Source organism: Melanaphis sacchari, unplaced genomic scaffold, assembly GCF_002803265.2.
Source record: "Melanaphis sacchari strain LSU unplaced genomic scaffold, SCAv2.0 Contig50_pilon_pilon, whole genome shotgun sequence".
NCBI classification, from domain to species: Eukaryota; Metazoa; Arthropoda; class Insecta; order Hemiptera; family Aphididae; genus Melanaphis; species Melanaphis sacchari.
In genome coordinates, this window is record NW_020271344.1 from 488,393 (window position 1) to 503,559 (window position 15,167).

At 25.7% G+C, this 15,167-nt stretch overlaps 1 pseudogene; it reads right to left on the reverse strand.

Annotated features, from left to right (window-relative positions):
* Nucleotides 1-2,536: 2,536 nt before the first annotated feature.
* Nucleotides 2,537-12,053, reverse strand: LOC112599401 (annotated as a pseudogene).
* Between the last annotated feature and the right edge of the window lie 3,114 nt (nt 12,054-15,167).

Consider the following 15,167-nt stretch of genomic DNA (forward strand, 5'->3'; position numbering starts at 1 on the left):
CTACATAACAACATATCACATGATACGCCTTTGAACAAAACTTTTATTGAACAGCATACTATACATTGTCTCACGATTCCCCTACCGGCTACCACCAATACAAATAAAAGCCCTGTCCCCGACGACATACCTTTCAGTTTTATGAAGAATCTTCCCAAAGAAGCCATGAACTCTCTCCTTGCAATCTGAAATATAATTCGGAACAAGAGATTCTTTTCCAATCAATGGGACAAGCACTCGTGGTACCAATCTCAATACCAGAAAAAGATAAATGTAATATCCTTAACTACCGATCAATTTGACCTATCAGCACCCATAGTAAGCTATTTGAATGATGATTAACAAACATTTTGTATGATACTTAGAGACGAACAAAAAAGTCATCAAACAACAATGCGGCTTTCGTCAAAATTACTTAAACCTAGACATACTAGCAACTCTTCACGCATACTCGTATATTACTGAAGCATTCATAAGAAAACAACATTTAATCCTATAATAGCTCTTGACATAGAAAATCCGCTATGATAAGGTAAGGAAAAAGAATATTATACTCTTAATACAAAAATAGAATATAACAGGAAACATGTTAATTTTTTTTCACAACTTTTTTCGATCGCCAATTCTGGGTAAAATTAGGGAAGATATTATCTGAAAATCTTGGCATTAAAATGATTTTCCCCAGGGCACATCAATAATAAGCTTCAAATTGCTCCTCATTGCTATTTTTAACATATTCAATAACTTACAAAATCCGATTAAATACGCATTATTCACTGACGACTGTAATATATATTGCAGAGGAGACAATATCAAAACCATATTAGAATTCCTATAAACCGCGATAAATTTAAGCTAAAGACTAGAGACGTTAAAAAAGATGTTCTAGAATTAAATATCTTAAAGTAGACAAATTAAAAGTTACTCGATGTTGCTGTTATTCACTAATGTACAAAAGAAATTTTATGATTGTCAACAAAAGAATTATTTCGATATTTAAATAAAAAAGAATTACTACTATTGAATATTTATAAATTATACGTAACGATCGAACGAACCTAATGTAATTTAATCGATTTTATTACTTTAATGACTCTTATAAAGTTATGAATGTTTACTAGCGTTATGTTTAAATATATTTTTCGCTATTTATGTTAGTATGTTAGTCGTTGGGTACTTAATTATTATCATTATAGTTTTTAGCAACAAAACGATACACAGAGGTATTCGTGTAATACCTATATATTTTCTATTTACTTACAGCCGTAACTTATAATAGATTTTTTTTTCTTAATATTTTCTTTAGCTTTTATGTCTCATGATTGTAGGTCAACAATTGTCAACTGCATCTGTGATAAATCGAGGATCTGGCCGAAACCCATTTTGCGCTAACATTGTTGCTTAATCACATCGATACGAGTGTAGGTATAATAATATGTCGAAGTGACATCGTACCAACTAGTGTATAATATTGTGTACCAATTTAATATAAAATATTGTCACAATGTCATCACTCATCAATACACTTCTAATTCATAGTGTATTTAGAGACATTTTGCTTTTATTATATTTATATACCATTTTATATTATCGATCAACGTGCGTCTAAAATTATGACCGCGGACCAGTTACCTACTCACAAAATAATGTTCTTTATATTGTATTGATGTATAAGTACCGCGACATCAATTTGGTTTGTCAATGTTTTATTTCTTCGCTATTTCGGTTTATTAATTTTCGGTTTTTAAGTAATAGTCAATTGTGATGTGACATCCGTTACGAGAGTTTGCGAACGGGTTTGTGGTTTTTACGAGATATTTTTGAAACCGCGAATGTAATATACCAGTAACTAGTCAGTGGTTAATATTTTATCTAAATTATGATTATAGGTATATTTTTAATATTATTGTATAATAGCTGCATATTATAATATATTATATTACATAAAATGGGTGATTCATTTATCACAGAATCCTTTAAGCATTAAAAAAAAATAAAATAAAATATTGACGTTATTGAAAATGTTTTTTGTCAAGGAATCACCGTGTACATAAGTGTCTACTACTATTTAACCTAACTATAACCGTGTTGCCCCAAACCTCTGCTGCAAATGAGCATTGTGAATTATTGCATGAAGGAATCCAGAGCGTGAATAATTTTCATGAAAACTTAAATTTGTTTTATTATTGTTGTAAATAGTATTATGAATGGTGTGAAAACGTATTCCAATTTCCGAAACGTATACGAAAACAAATAGACAATGCCGAGTATCTAGGATATCATATTGATGTATTGAAATGACTGTATATAATCATAATATAGCAATACCACAATTATTAATACCTATTTAATGTGCTTAAAATATTTACGTTTCCACTCCTTTTAATTTTTTATTCGTTTTCATATCGACTGTAATAATTTATATATATATATATATAGATTATTCTGTTGGATTTTCCGAGAGTGGCAAATGAGGTTTGACGAAAAATTGCATCGACGGTCGTGGCATTACAACTTATTTTCATTAGAACTTTGATTACCTGTTTAGCCGTAGTGCCACCAACTTTTTATTAACACTGTCCATCCACCGGCGGTGGTAGTCAAACGTAAACGGTACGACGGCCGTTGACGAATTTGATTGATTGCAGCTGTCCACCACGACCGCCGAAGCTGGTTTCCATTTTTCCGGTACAACCTTTACAAATAACCCCGTGTCGGCGTTCGAGTCTTTCTTGTAATCCACTGTCACTATAAAAGTACAATGTTAATCTTCAATATATTAATATCTATTATATCTGTGTATCTCCTAATGCTCTTTAAAAACGGACGAGGTAGGATAAAATACAACTTATTCTTTAATAATATTTTTAATATATTTTACTCGTCAGCCTGCTCAAATAATCACAATATATCATGGTTATAATTTATAGGTCATGCATAACACGTATAACAACGTATACATCGAATTTATACTATAACACCAACGCAAATAAAACATGTTGGTCATTACTTGTGTTAAGATTTTCCATGAATGGTAAACGCGTACATATCTGGTACCTATACGTTTGTAACTGTCATAAGATAAATTATATTTATACCGAGTTGAATAAAAGAAACAGTTCAACCATAAAAAATTAAGTCTGTTATAAATTAGATCAGTTATCAGTTATCCACTAAAAATTAAAAAAAAAAGTTAACCTTAATATAAGAAATAAAATCACAGCATTTGATTTTAAATACATTTTTAAAACTTGAGAAGTGCTAAATACCTTGTTTAATATTACTAACGCTTTTTGGAAAATTTAACGTAGTACTTAGATTTTTAAATTCATGTTTTCAAACAGTTTTTTTATTTTTATAAATGAATTGTTCATAAATTAAATTTTTTAGGTACCTATGTAATATCTCTCCCTATCTTCAACCAAAAATATATATGTATATATACGTATATATATATATTTTTTTTTTTATTACAACTTCAGGCTATTGTCTGAATGGTAAAGTCTTTTACCTGATTTCTCCAAATCCCTCCAAGGGATTCTATTGTTAGCTTCTTAGATAGAAATTGTTGTTTCATCTATCTGATTTAAATTTATCTTTAATCGATCAAAAATTTAGAAAATATAGCTAATGTTGTAATTTTTATCTAAAACGTTGTTAATTCACAAAAATCAATTTTTTTTTGTTTTTTGTTTTTGTTACACTTTATGTTTTGAATATATTATCGATTGCAGCTATAGTACATAACCGTGAATACGTAGACAATATATTATAATATTATCGTACTATAGTTATTGTTTGCAATAAAAAATGCAACTTTGAGATCCTTTTAGAAAATTATACCGTATATGCCTATTTAAAAAACGTATTAACTCAGTATTAAAATACACTAAATTTAAAGAATTTACAACACGTACTATGTACATAAAAAATATTTAAGCACCTTTTACAATGTCACTTAGGAGCATAGGCACCAAGTTAGCGATAACGCTCGTAGATGGATTAAGCCCTGGAGTGGAATTTATCTCGATTAAGTAAGGTATAAAGTTTTCCGTGATTAAGAAATCGGCTCCAAACAATTGAAAAGTGTTGTCTCGATAAAACGAAGTGTCTGTGGTAGCTTGTAAGACAGCGTAAATGCTCTCGCTCATTCCGGGAAATATCAGTTCATCCCATATGTATTCTTGTCCAATCTTTCTAAAATAAGTATGAAATTGTAGTACCTACTATTTGACTACACTAAACTATTATAAACATTCAGTTTAGCACAACAAAGATTAAAATTGTGTGTAGTACAATAATTTTTGTGTAATACCAAATTTCGATTATATAGTTTTTTTTTGTTGAGTTTATTATAAATGATTTGACAATATTAATAATGAATTGTTAAACGAGTTTTGATTAATAAATATTTTAACTTAACATTTTTCCATCACGTTTATAACAATTCAAAGGACGATAATAAAAAATAAATATAGCTCGGTTATTTTCTATGCTTAATATCAATTACACGTTGTACCTTAAATGGTTTTGTAGTTCTCTATAATCCCACATACACTCTTCAGGTACTTGTGAATTTCTATTTTTTCGATACTTAATTTGCAGTCTGACATTACTGAGATGAATGGATTCGTGCATGTTTTCCATGGAAAAACTGTTGGCACAAAATCGGACGTAACCCTCTCTGAAAATGTATTTAAAAATTTTTTATGTTAACTGTTGTGCACATGTAATCCTTCTTATGATGCGTTGTTCATTAAAAATTATGATAAAAATAAATATAAACATTTTTTATTAGTATATTTACCTGTACATCCACACAACCACTGGAGACATATTGGTCACTAAAAACCATTGTCGCAAATCAATTTTACACGTATAAACTAAAAGGGGTCTTTCTAAAAATAAAAAATGATTTTGATAGTTTTTATATCTTAATTATTTTTTAATGTTACGGATTATATTTACCTATATATTTCTGTAAAACATGATTATTTCTAAAGATACCAGTTTCTGTAATTTTTTGTTGTATCGTCTTAAAATCTCTTGACAATATAATGCCGTGAGCAGAACAGCTCGATGTAGGTTTTATGATCCATGTGTTAGTAATCCCGTCTATATAGTATTGAGGACGATACGGTTTTATTTTTTCCAATAAATATTTCAATTTCGCATAAACATCTAGCTGTAGCATAACACAAATTAAATATTCTCATTATTACAACATCCAAAATCACAATTCTACTGATAAATTAATGTAGTATGTATACCTGCATACCTTTACTGATTTATTTTTAACAATTAAGTGTGAATACAAAATCGATTTGTTATAAGTTACCTCAAGCTATATACTTTTCGGTAAACTTTTTATTATCATTAGAGCTATGTAACAATGTTACATCAATTAGTTTCTAATTATTAAAAAAAAAAATAAACCACAAACGTCTCCTTATTAAAGTCTTAAAGAGTTATGTTTGGCAATTTTTTGTTACACATGAGCACATCTTGTCTCTATGTCAATGTGATATTGCATAGTGTGTAATAATAAAAAATTATCATGAAATTGTATGTATTGACATTCGGCAATATAAACACTATACAGTATCAATAATATAGTTATTACGGCTTGTAAACTGCACAGGATTTCACAAGAAAATTTAATTACGGTAGACCAAAAAATTTAAAAATAATATAAAAACGTAAAACAGCTATATATTATATGCGAGGTAAAAATGTTTAATTTAAAAATTAAAAATATTTTTGAATACATATAATTTATAAGCTATATAGAAAACATATGTATCTATTATTTAATTGTAATGAATTATCAATAAGAATAAAATGTTTTAAATATTATAAATTTGTTCATTATCAATTTCAAATAATTAAATAACAACTTTTAATACATAAAATATATTCTGGTCGATAAAAAGTTAGCTCATAAAAATATTTTTTTTAATTTAAATAAAATCAATGACTTTTCAATGAATTCAAAATATATTTTAATTTAAACATATATAAAAAAAAAAATAATAATCTAGATAAAACACTTCAATCTGTATCTACTTTTTGGATCCTGAGTCATTTTAATAAAAAATATATATTATGTTGTTTACAAGATCTATGCATTCTTGGAAAAATGAACACACAACAGTGGTGTAGCTAAAGTAGCCTATCAAAAACGCCGTGCAATGTGATCATAAATTGTATCATTTAAATATATCAAAAATATTAAACATGATATTTGAAATTCAAAAATAATTAACCCCAAAAAGTATTGCTAAGATAAAAAATGGAAAACTTAAGACAAATACAAGCATAAATGATGCAAAAAAAAAAAAATCATGAAATATTGAAAATATTTTTTTTAAAACATAACTTTTAATTAAGGCATATTGTAAAACAATATTTTTTACTAATATAATAATATTGTTTATATTTATTTAAAATCTGGAAATAATAATAATGTAAAAGTTATAATTTTAAGGCATTAAACGATATAACTTCATAGAAAAATGCTTTAAAAAAATTATAATCACTTAGTATAATATATAATTCAGTTACTATTTTATTATACAAGAAATAATCTAAAATATGAATTACACACAGTGCACCTCAGTATTTATAAGTGTATCTCGCCTCTTTTGGAATATTACAAAGCCCAGAGAACGGAGAGAAGGTAGTTGTTATGACACTAAATCTCTTAACTTCTTATACATTTTAAATTCTGAGCGGAGCGATAAATGTGCCTATTCATTTTACAATGATAAGTTATTTTTTTCTGTTTGTCACCATCTTCGGGATCAGTAAAAATGTTTTAATTTTTAAACATCGTACCTTTTTTGGAAAGGAAAGTGAATCTAAGTGGTATATCAGAAAGTCAAAAGTCAAAATTTCCAGTATTTTTATGAATAATGGAAAAATACATTTTAATATAAAAAAATCTTATTTTTTTTTTTACTCAAAATGAGTTATTTTAGAATCTTGATACTAAAATTTTCACCGAATTTCTATAATAAAATTTGATTTACGATTTACATTGTATAATTTCCGAAATACTTAAACTATAGTTATAAAAGCGTTTGAAAATTAAAATTTTCTAGTTTTTTTTTTTTTTTTTTTTAAGTTAATAATAAATTATTAACTTTTAGACTTAGCTAAAAAGGATACAAGATCCACGTAAATTGTTCTTTTAGAAATTTAAAAAATGTATAGGGAAGAATTATGTTTTATAAAAATTGGAATTTAAAATTTTGACAGTATAATGAAAATGTTCAATATTTTCATAAATAAAGTTTAAACATTTAAAATTCTTTCAATAATATATTTTTATGATTATTATCGTATTTTACTACAGGCGATGATATTTTCAAAAAATTTTGAATTATTTTAAAATTTTGCCAAACTATACAATTTAATTAACCTAACCGTATTACTAAAAATAAAATAAATCGCTAGAATATCAACATAGATATTTAAGATATACTTTTATATACATATTAGTTAATAGTTAGTACCTATTACTAACTGATAGATTTACTCCGCTCAGAACCTTTTTTTGTGTACATCATGATACTAATAATTTATCAGTGACCTTACTCAATGACGAAATACACTTGATACCTACTGAATAAAAAGAGGTTACAAAAATTTTTTAAATTATTAAAAAGATATTGTTATATAGTTGTTAGTTGTTACACAATATTGATTTACTTCTAGTTCATTTGTATACTCTTGATTAAATTGAGCGTTACTATCGTTGATCAATGTAGTGTAATGATTCATAAATTCATTCCATACTTCTTTTTGACTCTTAAACTTCCATATACTTGTTTCTGTACTATCAGTTATTTGTCTATTCAAAAATTTTATAATACATTCTTCCACAAAATTGATAATTTTATATGGTATCTAGTAAGTTAATATGGAAAACGATTTCAGTATTTCTGTACTTATATATATATCATTAAATCGAAACTTACATTGCCATTTGCATTGAAAATTCTTTTATTATTTTCGATCGCTTTTACAATAATTTTCAGTGTGCTTACTAACGCTGTTGTAATGTAATCTTCTACAAATGCATCACTGTCTGCTTCATTTAGAATATAATGACATCTTGGAAACATCAAATTTGTGTCAGCATTTTTATAAGATTCCAAACATTGTGCCAAACCGTTCTGTATTTAAAAATATAATATATTTAACTACATGGATAATTAATCAACAAATTAATCCGTTATGTCGTTATATTTATTGAAGTATATTAAAAAATACATTGATGGCCTTATATTTAATATAGTTGTATCATTTATGGTTTTAGGGAAATGTAAACATTTTAAATAAATAGTATTGTATTTAAGAAGATAATTATTTTAATTTTTAGTTATATATAATTTAGACGTTTTCCAAACGGCTCCTGTTGAAAAAAAATGTACATACAGGTATAATTGTATGATTTTACATTAATTATTAGAAATATGCACGCCTGTCTGATCGAAAAAAAAAACAAGTGTTCGTCGAAAAAATCATTTACGAGTTTTCATCAAATAAAATAGCACGTATAGACTATATAAAAAATTGTGCCTAATAAATTTACCTGATATATGATTTTTTTTAATATTTTTATTTAAACAAACATTTTTTACATTATTTATATTTTTTAACGTTAAAAATTTAAAATTTCATATTATACTATATGCTTTTTTTTAAAAAAAATTTAATAATTTATTTAGTGTACACCAAGATATTTTTAACCACACTTCTTTTAAAACAGTCCTAAGTCTGTATAAAGTGAGAAGAAATTTATATTGTAAAAAACCAGAACCGTTTAAGAATTTACCTGATCGTTAGACCTTTTTTGACAGGAGCCGTTTGCAAATTGACTTTTTTATAAAACGGGAGCCGAATGGGTTACGACCTATCAAACAGCTGTGACCTATAATGATGTGATAACAGTGACATTATTTTTCAATTTCAGCCCTTTCTCAAATTCTTTTAGGACAGCGGATTGCGGAGATGACGAACTCGTCTTTGTCACTTTTGTTATCGCCATCTTCAAAAGCAATATTCATAACTCGTTACTTAACACGATGCATTAAATATGAAATAATAATTGCAGGCACTACAACACCGCTAATTATTTCAATTTCCAAGTTTTATTTTAATTAAAAATTAAAAATAAAACGATTTTTTTATCAAAAATATTTAAAAAAAAATAAACAATAACAAACAAATGATAACTGATAACTTAACTTCTAACCGTCATTAGTAACGCTAATCGGCCAAAATTTGTTGGTTATTTCTTAATCGTGATTACGCAGCTGTTACGTTTAACCGTGTTTAATGAAATTTAAAAACTCTGATTATTAATATTAATCACGATTAACAGTGTTGGAAAAATTGGTGAACATGAAAATATTAATTTATTCGAAAATAATAACAAGTATATTGTATGTAGAGGTAGTAAAAAATATAATTCAAGTAAGAATATATATTTTTTAATCGTGATTTTATTTTTATTATACACAAGTATCTATAGCCATATAGCAGTTAATAATCAAGATAAATAAAACTAGTATAATAATAAATAGTTTACAATCTAAATTACTTTCAGCTACCTCTTCTATGCTGCATTTCATTAATATGCTACTTAATACATAACAAAAATAATATTTATGAAACTAAGTTAAAAAAATTCTATTCATAAGTACATAGGTATGTTTATGAATTTTAGATATGGTATTTTATTACGTTTGTTTATGATTTTAGGACTTAGAATAACAATCTATAAGGCGTTCCCAATCAAGTGCCAGGAGGTTGTAGCTTTAGTAGGTACCTAATTAAAAACTAATTCATTTAGATAAACAGATTTCAAGATAACTTTAATTTTTCAATAACAAAAACAAATATTTAATAACTAAAAAAATAAATGTAAATAGGTATAAATGTATTGATAGATACTTTAGTACAAAATACGTGTCTTGTCATCTGACTGGTACATGTAAATCTACTTAAAGTGGACCAATTAATCAACTGTTTTCTAGTGACGAAAATAAAATCAGATCTTTTGTTTTTGAGAATACTCCACGATTGTAAGCTTTTCAAACGCTCCATGGCTCCTTCCTTTTCATTGATTGGCGATATTAGCGGAGGCGATTCGATCCAATTAACCATATATGCTTAAAGTATAAATTGTGTATAAGTGGGTTGGTAGGTATAAATGAAAAATGCAATTGTTCTGCGAATGCAAATGCTGGTAAAATATTTACGTGATGATTTTGAACACTGCAAATAATTTATCGGTGGTCTGTATGGATTTCGTTTTTCCACCCAACCACGGTTTTTCAGCTCTTTAGAAATTATTGGAAAATATCCCAGTACCGAAAATACTTGTTGATCCTGAAAAATAAAATAAAAACTCCCAACCTTAAATGTAAATTAAGCAGGTATGTTAATAATATCATTAGAGCATAATTAGAACTATGCATTTTAATAAAATGTAATTTACTAGTTGTATACATCTTAATATTATTCTTTGTGTGTATTTAATTCTTTAATTTATCCTAAAGTACCTTAATAGCTTTCAACGTTCGATTAGTGACACTCGTCAAGGACTCAAAGTCTATTGTTGTGTTTAACGAATTTAAATCTAATAAGTTATAGTTACACTCTTTTATCAATGCTTTATAAAGTTCTTGAATATAGTTTTTAAAATTTAGTTGGTATCTAGTGTTGAGACTGCTCATTATTGACAATCCTGAGGGTTGGTATTCTTTATTTAATTCCGGAATTTGATTGGACCATTTGAACCTATCTTGTTTATCATTTGTTTTAGTATTGTTTGCGGTCGAATATCGCTTTACCTCATTGAAGTCGGAGTTAGTGTCTATTCGAAAATTATTGCACGTGTATTCAATAATATCAACAATAAATAATGTACTTTAAACAATAGACATATTGAGTAAGTGTATAGGATTTAGTTTTATTTTTTTGATTTAAAAGTGATTTCTTACCATACTGAATCAACAATAAGTTTCTTGTGTTATTGTTAGAATACATTAAGTGTTTTTTTCGATTTTTGTATTGAGTTGGTTGTATTGTTTATGTAAATTTGTTTAAGTATAAATTTTAAGTTAATTTGTTAAATGTGTAAATGTGTTATTAAGATTTATTTTCGATGTTGATATCTATAGTAATATACACTTGGTTACTGATATAGTTAACCACATAATTGATTTATTATAGTAGTACTTATTATTGGCGAAAAACTTATGAATCATTGTAGATCCATGTGAATTATAGGGAATATTAACTTTATTTTTAATTATTACAAACAAACAATGCGTTCATTATCGTTATGTAATAGATATATAGTCATAGTCTCATAACATTAAACATCAGTGTTATAATACTGTACTAACTAGTATATTCAAGGAACATACTGTAAAATGTAGTTTGGATCAACTTTGAACAACTCTACTAACTGTTTAAAAATTATAATTCAACGCTCTAATAGTGAACTTCGTCTTAAATTTGTGATTGTTCACAACATGTAAAAATGAAAGATAAATTGAAGCCTTTTAAATTTTGATTAGAACGGTTTACAATGATGTGCGTGCAATCGTATGTGGTATATGTATTATACCACATTATGAACTTTTTATAATCTATTTATTATTTATTTTGTTAGATAACTCTTTCAGTTTTTATTTAATACTTAAATCCGTTTATAGAGAATTTTAATAATATCTTGAAACGGAATTGACCATTTTTCAGATTTACAAACAATTATTATTATTATTATTAAAGCTGTAAAATTCACTTAATAAATGATAAACCTACACTTAATTTGTTATACGTAGTGACAACGAAAATATTAAATTATTATACCTGACAATTACAGACGATTGAATATGTCAGTCATAATACGCACTCACATTTTTATCAAATTATATCAATATAACATTGTATAAATAATATTTGAGTCAGTTATTGTTTCATTTTACCCTCATCTCACCTGTAAAACCTTTCAACAAGCTTATTGCATTCATTTTTATAATTATTGGTTTAAACCAGGGGTCGGCAATCCACGACCCGCAAAGCAATTTTTGATGACCCGCACAAAGGTGATTAATTTTTGTGTTTTACTTTTGTTCAATAACATTTTTCATATAATTTTCAATATTATATAATTCTTTTTCCTTTACAAATAAAATCTAATCTAACCGTTTCATAATATCAATACAATTATAAGTATTATATCATAATATGTAATTTTTTTTTTTTTTAATGTGGCCCTTGATGAACAATTGAAAAAAAAAATGGCCCGTGTGGTTAAAAAGGTTGCCGACCCCTGGTTTAAACCATTTACACATATAGTAATTATTACAAGTCATACAACTTTCGGACTATAAAATTATAATATGATTGTACATGTGTGTGTTAGTAAAAATATTGAACTCCCCACCACCCGAAATTTTTTTTATACGCACGCCCCTGATTTTATTGTTATTGAAATAATTCTATTGTATATCATATACAACTACATTTATCTACATAATCGTGAATATAAAAAGAGTGTAGTATTATTTTCATTTTCACTAACAAAATATTATTTAGACGATTATGATAGATCAATAAACCTATATCCTATTTTCATCGTATAGCTATAAAGTATGAATGATAAAATATATTAGGTACTTAAAAATTAAGTTTATTGGTTATTTTATCATTTACAATAATTTAGAATAAATTCAATACTTTACATTTTCTTTATTTTAATTGATTTATAAAATATGATATTCAACAAGGACAACACTTGTAAATATTCATCATTTCAGATAAATAGACTATTCTAATAATTCGTTTTCATCAACTTAATTTTAATTTGTACAAGTTGACGTTTGCCAACATTAACAGTTACGATTAAAAACGTTTTTTTTAATTATTTTAATTACAATTTTTTTAAATTTCCCTTCTGCTATCATTGTTTTTGTATAAAATACATATTTATTATTCTTGTTATACTGGCGTAGCGGCGTATAGTACTTTCACTATTTACTACAAATTATATTATGTATACAAACAATTAGACATAAATATATTTGATTATGTTACACTATTCTTTATTGAAATATAATAAACACTTTAAAAGTAATTTATGGAAATATTTGTTATATTAAAAATATTTAATATAGTTGAACCGTTGAACGTCTAATCAATCAATGAATAAAGTGTATAATTTTGTAATAGTTGTAGAGGCATGCAATTATGTGAATTGGGTTAGCCGGGAAAACATAAGTACGTGCAATATAGAAAATTTAATTTAGCCATTCCTTAAATTCATCGCTATTTTTTATTTTAAACATATCAAATGCTTATGAATAATAAAAGTATTTATTTATAAATTAAATAATATAAAACATGAATTAAGGATGTATTACTCACTGCAAGAAAAAATTTTCTTTTCCGAGATTTAAAAGAGTAAAAATGTTTAAACTTAGCATTGTACCTACACTTATAACACCCGATAAAATGCTCCCGAAAACGAAAGTTAAAAATGTTAACTATGTTATTTTATTCAATTAAAATTTAAAAACATTACCTATGCTTTAATCATGATATACGCGTAGAGTCATGTGTTTATAAAAGCGTGTCATTAGCTAGATTTTAGAAATAGTCACCTCACATTAGTGAAACAACTCTATTATTCTTTTAGAATATTTATTTTTCCGCCCTCATGGATTCTCCGCTCTCGAGCTCGAGTTTTCATTAGATAATAATAATTACTAATTACTTTCACAGAGGACGAACATTGTGTATTAGATATAGATTAATTCTATTATCTTGCGTTGATCATATAATTATTCGTAAATAGACAATAATTATAATGAATTTTTTTTAAAAAACATTAGTTTTTAATTCCATTTTAGTAGGTTTAGTATAAATAAATAAAAATAAATTCACTCAGCAAACTAAGTTTTAATAGTTTTGTAAAATTTTTTACTGTAAAAATGTAAAGTAAATGTAAACGATTTTGTTCAAATTCATATTTTATACATAAAATCAATTTTAATTTAATTTTAATGAAAATCATCATCGTTTTGTTTAACAGTTAGGTAATTATACATTATCATGGGTATATTAAATATTTCGTTTTTAACTCATAAACAGCAATTATATTGAGTGATTGAAGCATTTTATAGAAAAATATAATATATACTATTATAGGTACCCACTATAATAATATAGGGAAAATATTAAAATACATATAGATATGTCTTAAAGTTGGTATAACAGTTTTTTTCTTACCAATTTTGTGACGTCACTTTAATTTGTTACATTTAAACCACGCCTACTATTGTAATTATTATTATTATTATTTTTTAATCGAAATCTTCGTAAGATTACTCCTATAGCAATTGATAATTAATATTATTACTATAATCATACTATAATACTATAATTTAATCATATGGGATATGATTTTTGATTTTTTCAATATTTTTTCGTGTATTAAAGAAAATGTCAACAAGTTTTTTTTTATTAAGTAATAAAATTTTGTTATTCAATATTTTAATTAACCAATAAGCTATTAAGTATTTTTAATCAAGTTATGTCTTAAGTATTTGTTGATCACATAAGTAACGTTATTGTTTTTATTTCTAAAAGCGTTTGTAGCTTAAACATTAATTTTATCGTACCGTAACATTAATATTTATTTGGTAAAATTAAAAATATAATCTTGTATTTAAAATTTCTATTATTACTTATTGTATTATTTTTTTTTTTTTTTGAGTTGTTCATCGTAGAGAATTAAGATATGATATTTTTCAATATAAACTTATTATATGCTCAAAAAATATAGGTTTCAGATAGAAAGTCGCAATTATTATTTTTAAATTATTGATTATATTCATATACCACATATGCTTCAACAACTTATAGACACAGTTTTACATTTATTTACATTTTGATTTATTTTATTTCACCTTATTATATATATATATATTATATATATGGCGTAAAAGTACATTCAGTTAGGTTAAGTATTTGTGCATAAACTACTTTATTCCGAATAATTATATGTATATATGGTGTACACATGTATAATAGCATATTAAAATAATTTATAGTGTAAGTCCAGTATGTAGATTAACAATAAA